Genomic DNA, 23,831 nt, shown 5'->3' with positions numbered 1-23,831 from the left:
TCGAACCCACGGACTGTGAGATCATAACCTGAGCTGAAGTTGGACGCTTAACCGACTGGGCCACCAAGGCACCCCATCTCATCATTTTTAAAAATAAGATTTTGTGGGGCTCCTGGGTGGCTTAGTCCATTAAGTGGCCTGTTTAGGCTCAGGTCATGATCTCACTGTTCATGAGTTCAAACTTTGGGCTCTGTGCTGACAGCCTAGAGCCTGGAGCCTGTTTCAGATTCTTTCTCCCTCTCTCTCTGCTCCTCCCCCACTTACGCTGTCTCTGTCTCTCTCTGAAAAAATATTTTTAAAATAAGACTAAGAGAACTTCAGGCTTTTCTAATGAAAAACATTTATCCTTTGTTGGGATGACTGTGTTCTATGTTGAAATGTATTTTCCAGTAGATTAATATATCAACATTTTTTTGTTTCAAGAGTATTACTATATAACCAAAATTAGAATTTAAGTTAAAAGTCAGAGATCACCTATCTAGTAACTTGAAGCCACCCATAGAGTAACTTTTTCTTATAGACCCCAAACCAGAAATAGCCGAGTAGTCTATCAATTAAACCTATCAGGAGCAGCAGAACTCCAAAGCCACACGACTAACAACCCGTTTCTTAAGAGGCAGCGTAGCCATAAATTTGTAAGGCACTCAATTCATTGAAAGGTTTGAGACCACTATGTAGAGGCATTCTTTTATTTTTAACTTACTGAGCTGTTTTCTTTATTTCAGTAGCTATCATATGACTATGGGGTACAGTGAATAGAGGCAGGGACCAGCAGACTTCTTGCTTATTATATGTGAATCACTGCTGCACCGATATTCAGTAAATGCTTAGGAAAGATAAATGGGAATTGCTGAAAATAATCTGTAGCATTACCTTCCGAAAAAGATCATACCAGTTCCTTTTGGAGGATTTTCCTCTGGCCTTTTGCTGTATGACATAGGACCTGACCTTAAGCATGAGGCCTAGAAAACTATACCATGGAGTTAACAGAGCACAGATGCTCTGGATCAAGGGAAGTGGTTATCAGGCAGGGAAATCATTGGAGAAGGAGAAAATACTAAATATCTCACATACTGGTTCAATAATGAAAGCTAAGGAAGAGCAACATGTGAGTGGGAAGAGATGAGGGGCAGAGAGGAAAACTGGAAGACTGGAAATGTTTGAACTTTGTTACACTAGAGTCTACAGGTACACAGTTACAACCTGTAGTATTATACAGTGATGTTTGACAGCACTTCGTGTGGATGTTAACCAGTTGCTGTGTTTATGTGTACAGATGGAATATGAAATTAAGAAGGCAAATTAAATGACTTCAGAAATATGCATCCTTGAATTGCCTATGCATCTCATTTTATATTTCTCCATTAGTCTCAGTTCTTGGGACACACACACACACACACACACACACCCATCAAACTACCTTTGTGGCTTTGATTTTTTAAGTAGTTATAAATTGAATTGTAAAAGGTAGACTATTTTATGGATGTGAGTCTAGATTGGAAGCATCCAGTGAACATGTAGTATGCTGTCCTTGCATTCTGTTAGTATTTATTCATTTAACTCAGTCAACAAATAGTTATTGAATGGCTACTTTGTGTCAGTAATGACCTAGGTTGCACCATAAGAGATCATAATTGGACTACTAGTAAAGAATATATAAATGTTGGTGATTTTTAATGCAGATATACTTGGGAACATATCACTGATACAGTGATTTAATAGCCAACTGAAAAAAATTCTCAATATAGCTTCCATTCTGTGTTCTGAGGAAATTGCCATGTCTGCTAGGTATTATGTGTAATACTTTGTATATTTCTCTACCCCTCATCTGGATACAGTGCCCCCTCCCCAAAAAAATCTAAATACAGATTGGGAAGGCAGAAGATTTCTTAGGAGACTTAGATCTTGCAAATATTAAGAATGAAGAAAGATAGAACATGATCCATTTAGATCTGCCCTTCAGATTTTGTAATAAGGGGTTTGGAGAGAAGAACTCAGGTTCTTTATGCTTAATGTGGAAACAGATATCACCTTCTAGTAGTATCACATAAGTACATAGCGACCTGTGCCATCCATTATTAGAGTGATTGATTATATAACACATTTTCTGTGTCTTTTACCTTTCTCTGGATGAATGTGAGAAAACTACTCTGGCCTAAAATCTGAATATGGTTATAAAATGCTACTTTGTTTCTGGGTAGTCAATTCCTTTTTATGTTCACCTTTTAAGAAATAATTTCAGGTAAAATGCATTCAAATGTCTGGAAATAAAACAAGCTATCAGATGAAATGCTCTATTATCTAGTAACAGGTTGTCCTTGTTAGGTAAAGCTTATTCTGTATCGATCTTTATTTGGGTAGGTGTCATATGTGGTATATATATATGTATATACATATATATATTATACACACACTATATATATGTATATATATATACACATGTATACATATATACATATGTATAATTATATATGATGTATATGTATATAATATGTCTTATATATGTATATACATGATATATAAGCTACAAAGAAAGAGGGCATGTTTTATACACCACTCTTATTTAAATTTTTGCTGCCTTTTGTTTAGTCATGTAACTTGTCATGACTTATATATACATAACTTTTGTTAAATTATGTAACCTATCATATGATTTCTAGCTAAATCACTAGGTTGCTTGCATCACAGATAAATAGTGTTATTCCCAAACACTACATTACATACTCGTAAAATTATGGTTATACCACTAGTCTTCTCTTATCATCTGATTGTCTTGCAAATAACTTTTCAAAAGTAACCGACCTTCACATATTCCCTCAGTTATTTTGTTCTGGCCCTAGTACTCTTTTCCAGCTCTACCTTTTTACCTTACTCTTCATATCGTTAAACTTAGAGAATACGTCTCTGAAACAAATATATTCATAGTCTCATCGGAAAGACATCTGAGAAGATCAAGCTAAAAGGAAAAGAAAAAAGAGCAAAGTATGAAACAATGTTCAACTCATGGCCTAATTTATTTTTTGGCCCTGATCACCTGGCCAGTGCTTTCTTCTTCTAAAAGATGACTCCAAGTTACGCTGTACTGATGGAATTTACTATAAAGAAAGCAATAACTTACAAGTCGTGGCTTTAACTTAAAAATGCAGACCTCATAGCCATATAAATCATGTGCTATGTTCATATGCTCAGTCATAATAAACTTCAGAAGGTACTGTGCTGTTTGGGATTGGACTCAAAGTATGAGGTTCAACCAGGAATTTATCCAAGGGATATAAAAGTGCTGATGCATAGGGGCACATGTAACCGCACTTACAACAATAGCCAAATTATTTAAAAAGCCTAAATGTCCATCAACTGATGAATTGATAAAAAAGATGTGATTTATATATACAATGGAATACTACTTGGCAGTGAGAAAAAAAATGAAATCATGCCATTTGCAGCAACATGGATGGAACTGGAAAGTGTTATGCTAAGTGAAATAAGTCAGTCAGAGAAGGACAGATATCATATGTTTTCACTCATATGTGGATCTTGAGAAACTTAACAGAAGACCATGGGGTAGGGAAGGGAAAAAATAGTTAAAAACAGAGAGGAAGAGAGGCAAACCAGAAGAGACTCTTAAACACAGAGAACAAACTGAGGGTGAATGGGGGAGTGGGAGAGAGGGTAAGTGGGTGATGGGCATTGAGGAGGGCACTTGCTGCGACGAGCACTGGGTGTTGTATGTAAGTGATAAGCCATGGGACTCTATCCTAAAATCCAAGAGCACACTTTACACACTGTGTGTTAGCCAATTTGACAATAAATTATATTTTTAAAAAAGCAAAGTATGATGTTTAATGTGAAGATATTAAAGAAAGAAGGAAATAAAAGCTTGTCCCATGAGCTCAACTTCAGTAATCTCTTGAAGACTTACTCTCTGACTAAACCCTAGTCTTGATATCAAAACACTTCCTTATTACTGATAACACATCAAAAGAATATATAATTTGTATAGGATTTACATGATTGAAAACAGGCTCCCTTAGGTCTGTAATATCCACTTAAGATGGTTGGCTTGGAACCATTTCCTATTATGCAGTTTTATTATCTAAAGTTCTCTGATGAACTACCAAGAACAAACACTCTTTCAAAGGTTTACTTGGATGAACTGAGATAAGATTAAAAAACAGTCTTATTTGTAGGCTATATAAGCCATGGTAATCTGAAAGATAATTAAAACATGATAAGGAAATTTTCTGAAAACTCGTAATATGCTCCCTGTAGAGTCCAGCCTAGTTTGTGATCTGCACTGTTCAAATAGAAAGAAAAGATATAGCTAATTTATAGTAGAGCCTTAATGAACAAAGAGCTGAAAAGTTAGTTTTAGGACTTAGAAGAAAAATCCTGGGAATTAAAATATTTTAACTTGAAGTAAAAAAAAAGACAGTTAATAACAATAATAGCTTGCATTTCTTGAATACATGCGAAGTGACATTTTTCACAGTTACTCTATAATATAATTGTTATTTTTTTAAGTTTATGTATTTAATTTGTGAGAGAGAGAGAGAGGAGAGAGAGAGAGAAAATCTCAGCACAGAGCCAGATGCAGGGCTGTAAATCAGGAATTGCAAGATCATGACCTGAGCCGAAACTAGGAGTGGGATGCTTAACCACCCAAGTGCTCCTGTAATAGATATTATTATACCCATTAAAAAAATTTTTTTAATGTTTGTTTATTTTTGAGAGAGAGAGAATGTGAGCAAGAGAGGGGCAGATATAGAAGGACACACAGAATCTGAAGCAGGCTCCAGGCTACAAGCTGTCAGCAGAAAGCTTGATGTGGGACTCAAACCCACAAACCACAAGATCATGACCTGAGCCAAAGTCAGACACATAACCAACTAAGCTACCCAGGTGCCCCTATCATACCCATTTTATAGATGAGAAAACTGAGGCTTGGGGGAATTAACTTGTCCAATGTCATATAACTAGTAAGTGATGAATGCAGAAACTGAATAATAGAGATCTGACTCAAGAGCCATGTATTTAACACAACAGTCACCATAAAGTATGTGATATTCTCACAGATTGAGTAGTAATTTTAATTACAGAACATCAGATATTCTTACCAGAAAAGGCAAACTAATACTCAAGTTTTTAGAGCTAACATTATTTACATTATTTACACAATTCAGTATCACAAATAAACACAAATCCAGACCATGGGACATAGCCAAGGATCACTGACCTGTTTCTGAAACAAGCCAATGGCATGGAAGAAACAAACAAAAAAAAAAAACAGTCGAGCCTTTGCTGCTCCAAGTATGGCCCACTTTGATTCCAAAAACATTACCACCACCTGGGAGATTTTTAGATCAGCAGTATCTCAGGTGTTTCCTAGAACGTGATTCATTTGCAAATAGAGTTTGAGAAGCACTGGTCTAGATGACTAGAGACTTAACCAATTGTTGTATGTAGACCTTTTTTAGATCATGATTCAACAAGCCAATAGCAAAAAGACATTTTTACCTATTGGGAAAACTGGATATAGACTAGATCGTGGATTCTACAAAAGAATGCATGCTAATTTCATTAGGTTTGTTAATGGTACCTAATAGTTAATGTTGGGTGTCCAATATTTTTATGTTTAAAATTTAGACATGTATACTGATCCATGTAGGGGTGAAATAATATATCTGGAATTTGTTTTAAAATGTTTTGACAAAGAAAATAGCAATAAGTGATACAAATATGGTTACATCTTGAAAATTGTTGAACCTGTCATACTACTCTTCTATCTACTTTTTTGGTCATTTTGGATTCTGTTTTCAGCAGTAGTAAATATGTCAGACTTCAGCCCCTATATAAAACCAGAAACAGTGAAAGAGGAAAAATGGAACCTCAAATCCTCACCCAAAAGATATATCTTAAAGTTTTTCCATGTAAATTTGTATAAAGAATATTTTTTAATTTTTAAAAAATTCTAACATTCTAACATTGTCTATTAACTTCAAATATGTGAAGACCCACCATCATATCTGATATTCTTTCTTTTATATTTTTTATTATTTTTTATTGATAAAATAATTAAATAATTAAATTTTATTTGATTAAGTATAATTAACATACAGTGTTATGTTAGTTTTAGGTGTCCAATATAATGATTCAGCAATTCTGTACATTTCTCAGTGCTCATCGAGATAAAAATACTCTTGGGGCGCCTGGGTGGCTTAGTCGGTTAAGCGTCCGACTTTCGCTTAGGTCACCATCTCGCGGTTCGTGGGTTCGGGCCCCGCGTCGGGCTCTGTGCTGACTGCCAGCTCAGAGCCTGGAGCCTGTTTCAGTCTGTGACTCCCTCTCTCTCTGACCCTCTCCTGCTCACGCTGTCTCTCTCTCTCTCTCTCTCCTAGAAATAAAAAAAAACATTTTTAAAAAAAGATAAAAATACTCTTAATCCCCTTTATCCATTTCACTCATCCACCCAGTTTCCTCCCCTCTAACTACCAGTTCTGCGTTTTTAAGAGTCTGATTTTTTTTCTTTTTTTCTGTGAGTGAAATCATATGCTGTTTGTCTTTCTCTGACTTATTTCACTTAGCATTCTACCCTCTAGATCCATCCATGTTGTTGCAAATGGCCAGGTCTCAGTGTGTGACGTTTGGTTACTTCCATATCTTGGCTATTGTAAATAATACTGCAACTTATATAGGGTACATATATCTTTTTGAAGTGGTGGTTTCATTTTCTTTGTGTAGATACCCAGTAATGGAATTACTGGATCATATAGTAATTCTATTTTTAATTTTTTGAGGAACCTCCATATTGTTTTCCACAGTGGCTACACCAATTTGCATTTCCACCAACAATACATAAGGGTTCCTTTTTCTCCACATCCTCCCAGCACTTATTTTTTTGTTTGTTTTTGATTTTAGCCATTCTAACGGGTATGAAGTCATATCGCACTGTGGCTTTAATTTGAATTTCCCTAATAGTGATGTTGAGTGTCTTTTCATGTGTCTGTTGGCCATCTGTATGTTTTCTTGGGGGGAAAAAAAATGTCTTTTCAGGTCCTCTGACCATTTTTAAATCAGACTGGTGTGTGTGTGTGTGTGTGTGTGTGTTGAGTTGTATAGGTTCTTTATATGTTTTTGGATATTAACCCCTTATTGCATATATCATTTGCAAATGTTTTATTCAGTGGGTCTCCTTCTATCTACTTTCAGTGTTAGAATTTTCATAATTTTTAATAAATACCAAAAGAAATGGGCTTTATGCTCTGGAAATTTTAGAAATAACTAAGTTTCTTATAGTGAGAAGGGTTAATCAATTAACGGGGTCCCAAAGAAGCTTCCTCCAAAGTATTTTATTTAAAAAAATTTTTTTTAACTTTTTAATTTATTTTTGAGAGACAGAGCATGAATAGGGGAGGAGCAGAGAGAGAGGGAGACACTGAATCCAAAGCAGGCTCCAGGCTCTGAGCTGTCAGCACAGAGCCCAACGCGGGGCTAAACCCATGAACCAGGTTTTTTGATACCCTAAACCGAAGTTGGATACTTAACCGACTGAGTCACCCAGGTGCCCCATCCTCCAAAGTATTTTAAGAGTAAGACAAATTCATTGTTCTGGGGGCAATTTTAGGTGGTCCCGTTAAGAGCCAGACGACTTAAAAAAATCCATCAAGCTCTTTTTCTCAAAAATGATCCTATGATAGGAATTAAACTTTGTGAATACTTTGGGTCATTGATTTTAGATTTTATGCCTTAGTTCTATTTAAAAAGGAAGAACATTTGATGATGCCTCTGTTCTAGTCCTGTATTTGCTCTCCTCCTGTGGCATTCTTCTCTGGCAGTTCGCTTTCATGGTTGCCTGATAAAATGGGAAGCTACTTGTTCATCCAAATCAAGCATTTAATAGAGCCCTGTACTGATCTCATTCAGCTGAGAGCCTATGCTTAAGTGCACATGAAGGCTTTTTGATGTTACGTGATCAATAGGAAACCCTTTAATCTGGCATGTATTTGTCATATAGAAAGGCATTCCTTTCAACATCATATAAACACTTTATGTACTTACCAGCTGCAAAGCATATCATTTTTTGTTTCTGGAAAAGGGAGCAAAAGAGAATTCCCCAAGCTATTAAAAAGAAAACCCAAGCACTTTTGCAACTTATTAAGTGGCAGTACTTGTGGTAATATGTTTTATGTTTTCTGGCTTCTTCCTATAATAACCTAAGAATGGTTCTCAAAGACTAAATAATAAAGTCAGCCAGCATCCCCAGATGTAGACATTATGGTGTTTACAGATGAACAAATGACGCCTGACTAGTTTAGTAGGTGCCTCGTGTTTACAGGGTGAGTCAGGGGACGCCCAAGACTTTGCCTTCAGAAACCTTCCCATTTTAACGACAAGTAGTTTAGTACTCTACTTTGATCTGTTGGTTTAGGTTTTATGGAATAACCTGCAGCATCTAAGAGTTTCCTCTAGACAAATACGTATTAGGAGGAACAAATGAGTAACAGGACAGTGGAGGGAATTCTGTTCTGACTCTGAATCAGAGAAATGCTGACACTCAGGTGCTGCTCTTTAAACTTCTCTAATTGAGGTTATGCCCCTGGGAGGCTCCCTGTTTATAGGAAGCTGCATTGTTAGATAGATGTGTGGGATTTTCAATTTTGTAGATATTTGAGTTGTTTTCTCTCTCTCTTCTTTTTATTAGATGTCCAGTTACCTGGTGTCTCTCTGTGTTTCCTCCACAGCAGCAGCCTCTGCATCAAGTTTTCTGTATTGCTCATTAGCCCTCCATCAGTACAAAACAAAAGCTGGGAGTTAAAGCGTGATCGTTGGCCATTCCATAAACATGTTCTCCACACTCTTCTACCCCTCAGCTTGCTTGTTCTGATGTGGCACAATGTTATAATCCTCAGCTAGAGAACTGTAATTAGAATAATTTGTTGTTTCCCCTAATCCTGCTGCTGCTGTTAAAATTGTTTTTTATTATTTTTAATTTATCTTTTTATATAATTTTTAAAAATCTTTATTCATTTTTGAGAAACAGAGACAGAGTGTGAGTAGGGCGGGGGCAGAGAGAGAAGGAGACACAGAATCCAAAACAGGCTCCAGACTCTGAGCTGTCAGCACAGAGCCCAATGCGGGGTTCAAACTCACCAACTGTATGATCATGACCTGAACTCACCAACTGTATGATCATGACCTGAGCCGAAGTCAGACACTTAACCGACTGAGCCACCCAGGCGCCCCTAAAATTGTTTATGATAAAATATAACAATGTTTCAAAGATCTAGAATGTCCTTATGACTGTAGATGGATTTGAGAGGAAGCAGGATGCAATGTTTCATAGTCCAAAGAATTAATAAAAATGGCAAAATATTTATTTCCCTTTGTACTTTTTTTAAATTTTAAATGTTTACTTATTTGTGAAAGAGTGCAAGCAGGGGAGGGGCAGAGAGAGGAGGACAGAGGATCCCAAGCAGGCTCTGCACTGAGAGCAGCAAGTCCAATGTGGGGCTTGAACTCACAAACCATGAGATCATGATCTGAGCTGAAGTCGGACATTTAACCGACTGAGCCACCCAGGTGCCCTTCCCTTTTGTATTTTAAAAGAATATTATTACAACAAAAGAAAGAACTTTAATGTATGCATTTATACGGCATGTATGTCCTAAAGGATTCTATCAGAGAAATAAGATAGTCAGAAGTTAATTATATAAGGATAAGTTCCCTCCCCCCAAAACGTGTAGAATCAAGACAGATGTAAAAATGAATACATTTGGGGCACCTGGGTGGCTTAGTCGGTTAAGCGTCCGACTTTTGCTTAGGGCATGATCTCGCAGTTCGTGGGTTTTTTTAAAAAAAAAAAAAGGTTTTTTTTTATTTTTAAAAGCCTGAATAGCAAGTGATCTTTACTTTGCTATATAAGCTCCAACCTTTGGTGGCATAAAACTGACATCTGTTACCTTGCAAATTAGTTTTTAGAAATACTCTAAAGTGAGTATATTAAAGTTACATCTGAGAAAAATCTTTTGAAATTCAAATTCTGGCCCACGATTCTCAAATTGCCAAAGAAATACTTAAAAACTCTTTGTACCAAATACACCCTATATATTTGATCCTAATGCTTGAAAGAATACCCAACATGCTTTTTACATGTTCCAAGCTCAAACAAGAAAATATGTATATAACATACGTTTACTTAGATTTATTCATGACAAGCTAATATGCATGGTTTATAAAAATCATTTATAAATCATTTATAAATTCACTTCAGTATTCCTTTGCTAAGGTTTTGAGAGAACATCTGCAAGATAGTACAACTGTAGAAGTTACCAAAAACTTGCCATCATGGTAATGGCATTCACAACATACAGATTTGCTAGCTAAAGTAGCATCATTGCATTAGCAATAAACCATTCTGCACGCAGCTCTCTTCTCCCTTGGCCATATGGACTTCTCTCACACCTTTCTGTGAGTCCCAGATTTCTCTTTGCTAATTGCAGCTAAGTCAAATCGGTACAAGGAGGACTTCAGAGTGTAGGGTGTCTTAACTGGGACCTCATATATTTGGAAGCTGTGAGTGAAAATGTGAGGCTGAAAAAGAAAGCACAGAAAGATATGTCAGGAAGTGGCAATAGCCTGTCCCTCCCCCATATCTCTGTAATGAGATGAAGAAGTACCAGAAGCAGTAGATGCATGGTATCTCCATGTTCAACTTACCAAAGTGCAAATGCAAAAGAATATTACATACTAATATAGTGAGATACAGATGAAATAGGCTTTCTGAAGACAGACCATAAATGTTGCCAGAGGCATTATGCTGTTATGGGAGTGCTTAATCTTTCCCAACATTCACTAGATCTGGGCTTCTCAGCCCGGTCACTAGTGACATTTGAAGCTGGATGGTTCTCTGATGTGGCAGCTGTCTTGAGCATTACAAGATCTTAAACAGCATCGTTGGCCTCAGCCTACTAGATGCCAGTAGTGCACCCTCAATTTGACAACCAAAAATATCTCCAGACATTGCTAAATATTCCCTGGGGGTAGAGTTGGCAGATTTAGCAAATGAAAACTGAAGATGCCCAGGTATATTTGAATTTCTGATAAATAGCATGTAACTTTTTAATGTAAGTACGTTCCATGAAACATTTGGTACAGACTTGTACTAAAAAAAATTATTCATCATTTTCCTGAAATTCAAATTTAAATGGAAATCCTATATTTTAATCTAAAAACTCTCCTGGGAGGCAAAATTGCCCATGACTGAAAACCCCTGTGCTGTAGGATCAGTAAACTAAAAGCAAACACCCGAGAGACTCTTGACTGCCCTAAATTGACAGTGTTGCTCTCCTTAACCTCTCTGATCCCATAACCTTATTTGGAAAGGAGGGGGGTGTCCATTAACCTCCTTCGCAGAGTGGATGTGAAATCTAAAGGAAATGATGTATGAAAAAACTCTTAGTATGACGCCTGGCATAGTAAACAATCAATATATGTTCAGTATTACTAACAATCCCTCACATGATGGTGTCATAACATTTACTAATGTCTGGACTTATTTTTCCCTAACAGAAAAGACTATATGACAAAAACAACAGGAGTCCTGCAGTGGTTCTCAGCCCTGACTGTACACTGAAGTCACCTGGGGAGCATTCTCCATGATGTCTATATCCTGCCTGTGAGAAATTTGGATTTTGTTGATGTGGAGCGTGCCTTGAGCATTGGGATTTTCAAATGCTCTGTAAGAATTCTAAAAAAATGTGGACCCAAGGCTGAGAACCACGCTGTGAGAAAAAGTATTGGTAATGGGTATTCTTAATAATGAAGGGAAGAAGTAAGTTCGACTTAATTGCATCTGATTCTCGGGTTGTAGAAAAGTGGGTTAGGATCAGATTTAGAGAAACTATGGGCATGATTTCATTCATTCAACAAATATAATTATCTGTGTGCCTACTATGTGCCAGGCCATGTTCTAAGCAGTAAAGGGAGTCCCTGTCCTTGGTGAACGATAGTAGGGAGAGGCAGATAATAGACAAGTAAGACATGATAGTCTAACTTCAAAGACTAGAACTAAGGCCTTCATGAGAGATGGTAGCTTTCCAAAAAAAATTTCAAACAAAGTATGAGAAATGTTAATGTGACAGCATAATGGGGAGAAAGCAGCATGGCTTGACAAGATGTTCTCTGAGCTTGTAGAAGAGATGAAAGAAGGAAGCACATATTACCAAGTAAAAGGATAGCATAAAACTGTAAAAAGACTGTCATGAAGGCCAACATGGGGTGAAATTTTAGAAATACTAGCTAACTAGGGTCATTGTGTTGAAAAGGGAAGTCCTAGACTAAAAGAGAAAAGAAGGAAGTGTGAGGCTCTCTTTTTGAGGAAGATGTGCTCTGTTTTACACATTATTAAAAGGCAGAACAAGTGTAATGTCAATTTTGCTTTACTCTTCTCCATTAAGAATGAGCTACCATGGGGAGCCTGGGTGGCTCAGTTGGTTAAGCGTCATGATCTCACGGTTTGTGGGTTCGAGCCCCGCGTCGGGCTCTGTGCTGACTGCCAGCTCAGAGCCTGGAGCCTGTTTCAGATTCTGTATCTCCCTCTCTCTCTGACCCTCCCTTGCTCACGCTGTCTCTTTCTCAGAAAGAAATAAAACATTTAAAAAAAAAATTTTTTTAAAGAATAAGCTACTAGAATACAAAACAAAAACAGTCAAATGGACATTATTAGGCCAATGTAGGTGAGACTATAGTGAAAGACTACCCACATCCACTTTACATGAATTATAGCTTGTTGGTCCAGAAAACAGTTATTAGGATGTGATATTCTGGTAGTAGTAATATAATAGTAATAATAAGTGTATTGGTTAAAATTATACTCTTTCATAACAAAAATTAAAATTCAGATATAATGGTTTAAATATAATAGAAATTTATTTCACATTCAAGTCCAAAATTGGTGTTCTTGAGTGATGGGTGGCTCCCCTCTATGGATGGATTCAGGGACTGAGGTTCTTTCTATCTGTGGCTCTGCCATCTTTAATAAATGGCTTCTCAGGTCGCCATGCTCATCTGGTTCCAGGCTGTGAAAAGGAAAAGACCATGGAGGGTCGCCAATGCTCTTGTGAGCCAGGCCTGGAAAGTAGCATGCATGGCCTTTGCAGTCCTTCCGTTGGCTGGAACATAGTCACTAGGCCACCCCTGATTGAAAAGAAAGCTGGGAAATGTAGTGTGCTCAGGAAGAATAATCATCAGGTTTGATGACCACTAACCAGTTTCTACCAGGAGAATAGGAGATCTGTCAAAAAAAGAAAAAAAACTATAGCAAGATGAATAATTCAAATTTGAAAAAACAGGGTTGAAATGGAGTTGAAGGATATAGGAACAACACGGGCTTGAAACCACTTGAGCCCCTCATCACTCTGCATTTAACAAATACACAGTGTTGTTGATAAATGAGAACTGGGGGATAGTATCATTTAGCAGGTTCATACTTCTTCAGGTAACTGTGTCCAGTAAGTGGCAATCGTCAGCCATGAGGGCAGTCTCTTGTGGTGTGCCTGGGCCTCTCTTTCCCCGTGTCTCATTAAACATTTTTATGAACAGCTTGAATGGAAACCAGTCTGAGGCTGACTTAGTGAAAGAGATATTGAATGATATTGTCAATAAAAGAATCAAGAGTAGTTTCAAAATGATCTCAGCAATCTGAAACACAGGTCAGCAGAATTTTTCAGAACATAGCAAGGGAGTAAATATTTTTTAGGCTTTTGGGCTATAAGGTCTCTGTCACAACAAGTCATCTCTGCTGTTATAGTCCCCAGAGCAGCATAGACAATACATAAGTGAACCGTTGTGGCTATGTTCCAATAAAACTAAATTTATAAAAACAGGTGCTATGCCAGATTTGATCCATGGACCATACTTTGCTGAACCCTGATCTAGAAGTATAGGCTGATATCTGAAGGTAATCAATCTAAATTCATTTAAGGCCAAAGAACAGTGGGTCTAACACTGTACATATCCTTTCTAATAACAGTAGAGCTATAAGGCATTATTTGCTCTTATTTTATAAGATAAGAAAGCAAAAACTCAAAAATAAATCAGTAGTTTGCCCTAGCTTTCACATCTGAAAATCACTTTCTGGGACATCGTGCCACTTCAACAAATATTTGGGTAAATTGAGAGAGTCACAAATAATTGCTCATCCCAAAGATAGAGTGCTTTATGTGGCAGCATTCTCTGTAGGAAAGCCCTGTGTTGTTCTGGCTGTGTTCTGGTCCAAGTGTAGGACCCTGAGACTCACTTGATGAATCCGGGCCATGGCTAACAAATCAATAAAAATAAAAGGCTCAACTAGATAAATACCAAGGCCTCTCTCAGGTCTAATAGAGTTGCTATTAATATGTTAGGGCATCCGTGTGCAAGAGAATTGAGATGTATCCTTTGTAGTTCTAAAGCAATTCTTTTCAAGCTTTCTCTAATAAAGTTTTATATAAGACCAGTATATAAAACATAAAAATGGCACTTTGTGAGCACACACATATTTTACAAGTTCAAATTTATAATATTTTCTGATTATAAAGACATGTCTTGAGAGAATTAAGCTGTGGATGAAACTACAATTTTACACTGGGAATGACAGATGATGGATGGATTCTTTTTTAGTATCAGAGACTCAGCATTCTACTTATTGTGTTTTGGTTGTTTGCTTTTGGTTGTGTAATGTCGAGAAAAACCTTATTCATATACATACTTGAAATGATAAAGAAGTTAATAGTCTTGCAACCTCAGAATACTTACCAGAATATGAAAATGACATGAGAGGCATAAATCAGCTAATCTTCAGTATACAGGTATCCCCTACTTTGTAAAAGTTCAGGTTATACCACTTCACCTTTACCCGAGACCTACCTACATTAATTAATACTTGTTTTCAATAACCAAAAGAAATCCAAAGAGGGTTTGTACTGTAATGGACAAAAGGCACAGGTGAAAACAGCATTCAGCATTTGTTTTGCAGTGAGTCTTTACAGAGGCAGCGTGAAGCCCCCCCACCCCTCAGCATCTCAGCATAAAGCCACCGTAGCTTTGAACTGTGTCTATGAGCATCTATGCTTTATCAGCAAAGCCAGAGAGGTTATATTTTTTATTATTCTGAGAATACTCAAAAATTTTCCCATATAAATTAATGGTAATTGGGGTTTTTTTCCCCTTTACAGCATTTAGGCTTATGAAAGTTTTCATAGGAATGCTCTACTTTTAGATGAGGGAGGGAACCTATATTAATTTGGCATATGTGATCAAAATAAATGTAAAGTAAGCCTTTGCAATACCCTTGTATCAGTCAAGGTAGGCTAAGCTTATGCTACAGTACCAAATGAACTCCCAGACCTGGGTGGCTTGCTGTAATAAGTGTCTATTTCTTGATCTATTTCTTGCCCATATTACATGTCCAGTTCAGGCTGAAGTTAGGGAGGAAGAGTTCTGATCCACAGAGTTCCTCAGGGATCCAGGGGGTTGCAGGTGGCGTCACCATCTAGGAGCTGTGTCATCGAAGCAGGTAGTATCCTTGGTTGCTGAGGCAGGGGCAGAGGCATCTGGAGTGCAAAACATTTCCTATATTTTAGATAGAGGCTGTTCTTTAAACATGTGAGTATAAAACACCTACGTCACTTCTGCTCAGTATTTGCCAGAACTAGTCTTATGCATGGCCTTATTTTAGAAGTTAATGTGCGATTCCCATGAGTTAAATATGCAGAAGCACCTGGAAGAACTACAGAGAAGCAAATCTCAAACATGGCTCATAATCAAAAATGTAGCCTCCTGAGCCCTACCCCACAACCCTGGAAGTAGGCACTAGGGGATACTGTTGGGAAATTTGCATTTTGAAAAAGGTTTCACAGCTTATTCTCATTATCAACAGGAAGCTGCTGCTGTGAACAAGGGGTGTTTTTAAAATTGAGGAAAAGCAACAATTAGATCTGTGGATATAAGAGTGTCCTGGCTGCAAGTGTTGGAGTTGGATTTAAGAGAAGAAAAACTAGAAGCTGGGATTTCGCATCACACAGCATATAGGGTTTAATGAGCAAACATAAATACATGTGTTTATATATCATGCAATGTGTTAGCAGGACCAGCTCAATCGGAGCCTAAAAACATTGTTCTAAAATTTCCCTTTATATTTTAAGAATTTCCTCCCATCCCTTCCTTGACTCCCAGAAAATCGATAGGATAGGCCAAGAAGCCAGCCAACCAGTCTGTCACCTCACTCAATAAATGGTTTGCACACCAATGCTGTTGGTTCTACAGAGCCGGCTCTTCCATTGCTGTGTCTGCTGCTGAGAAAAGCGAGATTTAAGAGTAGATCTGCCATGGGAGAAAATAGATAGTGCATGATTCTTTTGAAGATTAATCCTATCTAGTCAGTGCTGGATCATTTAAAGATTTACCATCCGAGTTTGGGTTTCTCTTCCGATATGCTGCCAGAATTTTGGCTAATTCGCCTGGCATTATTAGCATCTCCCCCAAACACTATTTGGGGTGGGGAAATGGGGAGCCGGGGAATCCCCATACACTTTGCGAAGAGGAGTAGGTTCTCATCCTTTCCAATAATATGTTCAGTACTTATCAGTTTGCTGTTCATGTACCATGGCTGAAACAAGTGTAATATTGATATGACCTTGGCATTGCTGCCTAGTACTTTCTTTAAGAGAGATGGATGAACTTGTAGGCGGGTTCTCTTTTTAATGCCATGCTTTGTTTTTTCTCAAATTCATAGAGCCCAAGGTTCAGTTTTCTTCCATCAACAGGGGAAAAAAAAAAACTACCTAGTTAGCAGCCATAGTTGAAGCTGGAAATTGGCACTTTGGCCAATTGGCATAAAAGTAATAACTAACAACAGGTTTAGATTTCTCCCAAATTATTTTGCTCTTTCTTTTCATTTTTGCATTTACATTCTTCTAATAAATTAAAAAATACAAAGAGAGGAAAGTTATTTCTTTTACATTCTAACCTAAAACCACTCCAAACTATAACTTTAAAATATTTATGGGGTGCCTGGGTGGCTCAGTCGCTAATGCATCCAACTTCGGCTCAGGTCATGATCTCATGGTTTGTGGGTTTGAGCCCTATGTCGGGCTCTGCTAACAGCTCAGAGCCTGGAGCCTGCTTTGAATTCTGTCTCCCTCTCTCTCTGTCTCTCCCCCACTCATTCTCTGTCTCTGTCTCTTTCAAAAGTAAACAAACATTAAAAATTATTTAATATTAATATCTCAAATTAATACATTCAAATAAAGCATTTAATATACTACATATCCACATGTTTCACTTATCAGCTTTTTTACATTAAGAACATGAAATATCAAAATTCTATTCAATAAACACAAATAAGAAGTTGCAGCAACATATAAAGACCTAATATAGAATTAAAAGTGGAACAAGGGTAGAGAGGAAGAGTCCAGAAAGTTAGAGATGAAGAGTAGACTACTTCATGGCTATGCATGCAGTCCCACCTGTAGAAACAAACACTCTACTACAATCCCACACAAAGTACAGACAGAAAAAGAAACTTTCAGTGGAAAGAGACTGCAAATATTTGCCTTCGTAACATAACACTCTTCTATGGGGATTTTGATTGGCCATTGATCCTGAAGACTTTTAAAGCCTTGCTAAGTTTCCACAACTTTGGATATAAATAGTAATATCTCTTTGCATTTTCTAAATGAGCTAAGTGAAATTGATCCAAGAGTCAGAAGCTTCCACATTCCAGGTATGGAATATTTTGAGCTGTAATTACATAATTATAATCTTTCACAGGATATAAAAATAGTCCTTAAATAATTATATAGCAAGTTGATGTGAGTTATTGTGACTTAAGTTTCAGTTATATTTTCAACGTCCTTGCTTGATTTGATTACCTACATATGTATTTGTTTGTTTTCTGCAGTAGTTAACACTTTTTAAACAGTTTTCAAAATAAGCAAAAGTTACTTGGTTTTTAGTAGGATTTGTAATGATCATATCCAGGATTGGCATCTATTAGAGGGGAATTTGTGTTTAATCAGTATTAAGTTCTTTCCTATTCTGTTAAGTCTTTATCACATACTCTTGACTGTTTTGATCAAGGTTGTATCCAACCTTCTCTTCTTCTCTATGGTAATTTTGACACAGGTGCTTCTCATATGATAGGAAGTTTGAATGCTAGTGTAACCCTTTTAGTGGAGAAAGAAGCACTAAATCTTTAAATAAAAAAGAGTTAATATCAAGGGTAACTTGGCTATCCATCAAGTTAGGCTTTAGGTTTACTAACAGATGCAGATATACTAAGTGAGTAGTAAATTCATTCCTTTGTTTCTTAACATTTACAAAACCTCTTTCCTTAGTATCAGTCCACTTTATTGATTCTATCAGTGATTCTGTTTATCACATCAGAAATTTGATTGCAGACATTTCTATCCCATAAAACAGATGCCAGGTAGATATCACATTATTTCCATGAATTGACAACCTGTACTTGAGAAATAAGGCAAGTTAAAGACTTTCCCAAACAAATAAATGCTGAAGGAGTTCATCACTAGATCTGCCTTAAAGGAAAAAAAAATAGTCAAAAGGAGTTCTTCAAATTGAAATGTGAATGTGAAAGGATGTTAACTGGTAACACAGAAACATATGAAAATATAAAACACTCATAAAGATAAGTAGATAGTTAAATTCAGAATAGTCAAATACTGTAATGTAGTTGTGTATTAATCATCCCTAATAAACAGGTTAAAGGACAAAAGTATTAAAAATAGTATGGCTGCAATAATTTGTTAATGGATTCACATTAAAAAACTGGGATATCAAAAACAAAATGAGGGAGGGGTAAAAGTGTAGAGTCTTTACATGCTATTTAAATTATCAACTTAAAATAATCTATTATGTTTCACATGAAACTCATGGTAACCACAAAGCAAAAACCTACAGCAGATACTCCAAAGATAGAAAGAAGGAAATAAAAGCATACCACTATGGAAATTCATCCATTTACAAAGGAAGACAGCAAGAGAGGAAGAAAGGAACAAAGAAACAAAGTAACAGCCAGAAAAATCTAAGATGGTATCAGTAAGCCTTTACTTATCAAGTCCTTCATACCTGTTCATTTAAATATAAATGTATTAAATTCTCCAATCAAAAGGCATAGAGTGGCTAAGTGGATTTAAAACAAAAAACAAAACAACAAAATGCAACTATATGCTGCCCACAAGAGCCTCACATCAGCTACAGGGACCACATAGACTAAAAGTGAAGAGATGGAAAATGATATTCCATGCAAATGGAAACCAAGAGAGAGCAAATGTAGCTATACCTAGAGTAGACAAAATAGACTTTAAGTCAAGAACTGTAATGAGAGACAAAGAAGGTTATGACAAAATGACAAAAGTGTCAATTCATTAATAAAATATAATAATCTGGGGCACCTGAGTGGCTCAGTCAGTTAAGAGTAGACAAAATAGACTTTAAAAACTGTAATGAGAGACAAAGAAGGTTATGACAAAATGACAGAAGTGTCAATTCATTAATAAAATATAATCTGGGGCACCTAGGTGGCTCAGTCAGTTAAGCATCTGACTTCAGCTCAGGTCATGATCTCACGGTTTGTGAGTTTGAGCCCCGTGTCAGGCTCTGTATGACAGTTTAGAGCCTGGAGCCTGCTTCAGATTCTGTCTCCCTCTCGCTCTCTGCCCCTCCCCTTGACCCCCCCAAATGTAAATAAATATGAAAAAAAGAAAACAGAATAACCATTAACATAGATGTACCCATACTGGAGCATCTAAATAGATTTTTTAAAGTATTAACAGATGTGGGGGTGCCAGGGTGGCTCAGTCAATTGAGCATCTTATTTTTTATTTCAGCTCAGGTCATGGTCTCAGGGTTCATGGGATAGGGCTCCATGTTGGGCTCCATACTGTATGTAAGTGAGGTTTGAGGCTAGAGAAGAAATAGGCAGGACCAGATTTTGGAGGCATTTTAAAGCCCTGATAAAAAATGTAGGTTTTATGCCAATAGTGTAAAATTTTGATCTGCAGAATGGCAAGATTAAACTTTTCAATAAATTCACTTTGTTGGTGGTATGAAGGATAGATTCAAAGATGGTGTGTGTGCAAGAGTAGAGACTCGGGCGTTTTTTTCTTTTATCCAGAGGAAGTTCCCCACCATAAGAGCAGGATGTTCTGGGGGAGGAGGGTGGGGGGTGTCTCTGAAAGTTCTGTGTCCTCTTTTCCATAACACTTAGGTCCTTCTAATGCAGAAATTTCAGTCGGTTCATCCCACTAATTCAAAATTAGGCAGACCCATACTGTATAGAGCCTGCTTGGGATTCTCTCCCTCCCTCTTTGTCTCTGCCCCTCTCCTGGTCATGCAAGTGTGTGTGCTCTCTTTCTCTCTCTCTCTCAAAATAAATAAAAATATTAAGAGATATGAAGGGAGAAATAGATATCAATACAATAATAATAGGGAACTTTGATCTCCCACATTCAGCAATGGATGGATCAGCCAGACAGAAAAATCAACCAAGAAATATTGGTTTTAAACTATACTTTGAACCAAATGGACCTAACAGACATATACAGAACATTCCATCCAACAGTAGCAGAATACACATTCTTCTCAAGTCCACATGGAACATTCTCCAGGATAGATCATATGGTAGGTCATAAAACAAGTCTCAGCAAATTTAAAAGGGTTGAAATTATACAAAATATCCTTCCCAACCACAATTTTATGAAACTAGAATTCAATAACAGGAAGAAAACTGGAAAATTCAGAAATATTTGGAAATTGAACAACACACTCTTGAACAACCAGTGGGCAAAAAGGGATAGTGAAAAGTATCTTGAAACAAAAAAATGAATAAACAACATACCCAAACTATTAGAAACAGCATGGTCAGTACTAAGAGGGTATTTTATAGAAAAAAATATGAAAAAGGAAAGATCTCAAATAAACAACATAATTTTATACCACAAAGAGCTAGAAAAAGAGCAAACTTAATTCAAAAGTTAGAAGGAAGGAACTAACAAAGATCACAGCAGATAAATGAAATGGAGACCAGAAAAACAATAGTGACAAACTCAAAAGTGACAAACCTTTAGCTGGACTAAGAAAGAAAGAGTAAACAGCTATAAATAAATTTGGAAATGAAAGAGGAGACATTACAACTGATAACACACAAATATAAAGGTTCCTAAGAGACCCAGTATGAACAATTATATGCCTAGAATTGGATTGCTTGGGAGAAATGAATAAATTCCTAGAAACATACAACCTATTAAAATAGGATAATGAAGTAGAAAATCTGAGCAGACCAAATGTGAGTAAGGACACTGAATCAGTAATCAAAAACATCTCAAAAGAGAAAAGCCCAGGACCAGATGGTTTCAATGGAGAGTGCTGTCAAACATTTGAAGAAGAATTAATACTAGTTCTTAAACTTCTCCAAAAAATCTGAAGAGGAGGGAACACTCCCAAACTCATTTATGAGGCCACCATTACCCTAATACCAAAGCCAAGTAAGTACTCCAGAAGAAAAGAAAACTACAGGACAATATCTCTAATAAATAGAGATGCAAAATTCTTAACAAAATACTAACAAACCAGATTCAGTAGCATATTAGAAAGATCATACACCATGATCAAGTGGAATTTAACCCTGAGATGCAAGAACGGTTTAAATATGCAAATCAATAAATGTTATATGCCACATTAATAGATAAAAATCATATAACCATCACAATAGATATAGAAAAATAATGAACATATAGAAAAATAACTGACAAAATTCATTCTCCAACCATGGCAAAAGCTCTCAATAAATTGAGTATGGAAGGAATGTACTTCAACATAATGAAGGCCCTATCAAGCCCACGGCTAACATCACACTCAATGGTAAAAGTCTGAAAGATTTTCCTCTAAGATCAGGAAGAAGACAAGGGCGCCTACTCTCTATTCAAATAGTCCTGAAAGTTCTAGCTAGAGCATTTAGGCAAAACGAAGAAATAAAAGGCAATTAAATATTAAAGAAATAAAATTGTCTGTATTTGCAGATGACAGGATCTTATATATAGAAAATCCTAAAAACTCCATGAAAATACTATTAGTACTAATAAACAAATTTTATAAAGTTGCAGGATACACATCAACAGAGAGGGGTGCCTGGGTGGCTCAGTCGGTTAAGCATCCGACTTCGGCTCAGGTCATGACCTCACGGTTCATGGGTGTGAGCCCCTTGTCGGGCTCTGTGCTGACAGCTAGCTCAGAGCCTGGAGCCTGTTTCAGATTTTGTATCTCCTTCTCTCTCTGACCCTCGCCTGCTCACGCTGTCTCTCTCTCTCTCAGAAATAAATAAAAAACATTAAAAAAAAAAAAAAACAAATCAACAGAGAAAAGCAGTTCCATTCACATAGACTAACCATGAACTATCTGAAAAAGAAATAAAGCAAACAATCCCATATATAACAGCATCAAAAACAAACTAAATAATAAACAAATACACAAATAAATAAACAAAAAGAATATTTCACAATAAATTTACCAAAAAGATGAAAGATCTCTACTCTGAAAACTATAAGATACTGAGGAAAGAAATTGGAGATCCAAATAAATAGAAAGGTATTCTGTGTTCATGTATTAGAACGATATTGTTAAAATGCCTTTACTACCTAAAGTGTTCTACATTTTTAATACAATCTCTATCAAAAGTCCAGTGGCATTTTTCTTAGAAATAAAACAAACAATCCTAAGATTCAAAAGAAATTGCAAAAGACCTCAAATAGCTAATCTAGCTAAGTTTTTTATGGATATATGTTTCATTTCCCTATATATACTACTGCTTCGGGAGGGCAGGGCCTGGGCTTCCCTGGCCTTCACTGCTCCAGCATGGGGCCCCGAGCAGAGCAGNTTAAAAAAAAAAAAAACAAATCAACAGAGAAAAGCAGTTCCATTCACATAGACTAACCATGAACTATCTGAAAAAGAAATAAAGCAAACAATCCCATATATAACAGCATCAAAAACAATAAACTAAATAATAAACAAATACACAAATAAATAAACAAAAAGAATATTTCACAATAAATTTACCAAAAAGATGAAAGATCTCTACTCTGAAAACTATAAGATACTGAGGAAAGAAATTGGAGATCCAAATAAATAGAAAGGTATTCTGTGTTCATGTATTAGAACGATATTGTTAAAATGCCTTTACTACCTAAAGTGTTCTACATTTTTAATACAATCTCTATCAAAAGTCCAGTGGCATTTTTCTTAGAAATAAAACAAACAATCCTAAGATTCAAAAGAAATTGCAAAAGACCTCAAATAGCTAATCTAGCTAAGTTTTTTATGGATATATGTTTCATTTCCCTATATATACTACTGCTTCGGGAGGGCAGGGCCTGGGCTTCCCTGGCCCTCACTGCTCCAGCATGGGGCCCCGAGCAGAGCAGGGACTCAGGGGCCCGCGTGGTGGCCCGAGGTGGGACAGACTAAATTATGCCTCCCCCCCGCCACACACACACAGAGGAATATTACTCAGACATTAAAAAGAAGGAAATCCTATCATTTGCAACAACATGGACGGATCTTGAGGGCACTCTGCTAAGTGAAAACAGAAGTCAAAGAAAGACAAATACTGTATGATCTCACATGTAGAATCGAAAAAAGTTGAGTTCATAGAAACATACAGTAGAACAGTGGTTGCAGGGGATGGGGAGCTAGAAGTTGGAGTTAATGGTGAGATGTTGCTCAGGTGATACAAACTTCCAGTTTTAAGATGAGTAAGTTCTGAGGATCCAATATATGGC

General features: G+C 36.7%; 1 protein-coding gene and 1 long non-coding RNA gene across 4 annotated transcripts in view; one reads left to right on the top strand and one right to left on the bottom strand.

Moving 5' to 3' along the window:
- Positions 1–23,831, top strand: part of OXR1 (oxidation resistance 1) — a 360,417-nt gene that overhangs the window by 261,866 nt on the left and 74,720 nt on the right. The window lies entirely within an intron of this gene.
- LOC144218345 (uncharacterized) lies at positions 12,900–16,320 on the bottom strand. Its single transcript, XR_013331125.1, has 3 exons — positions 16,255–16,320; positions 15,382–15,587; positions 12,900–13,288 (listed from the first exon to the last, which is right to left on the bottom strand). It is a non-coding gene; the product is annotated as an uncharacterized LOC144218345 (long non-coding RNA).

Source organism: Crocuta crocuta, unplaced genomic scaffold (assembly GCF_008692635.1).
Source record: "Crocuta crocuta isolate KB4526 unplaced genomic scaffold, BGI_CrCroc_1.0 scaffold39, whole genome shotgun sequence".
Classification (NCBI taxonomy): Eukaryota; Metazoa; Chordata; class Mammalia; order Carnivora; family Hyaenidae; genus Crocuta; species Crocuta crocuta.
This window is presented reverse-complemented; position numbering and strand designations above follow the sequence as displayed.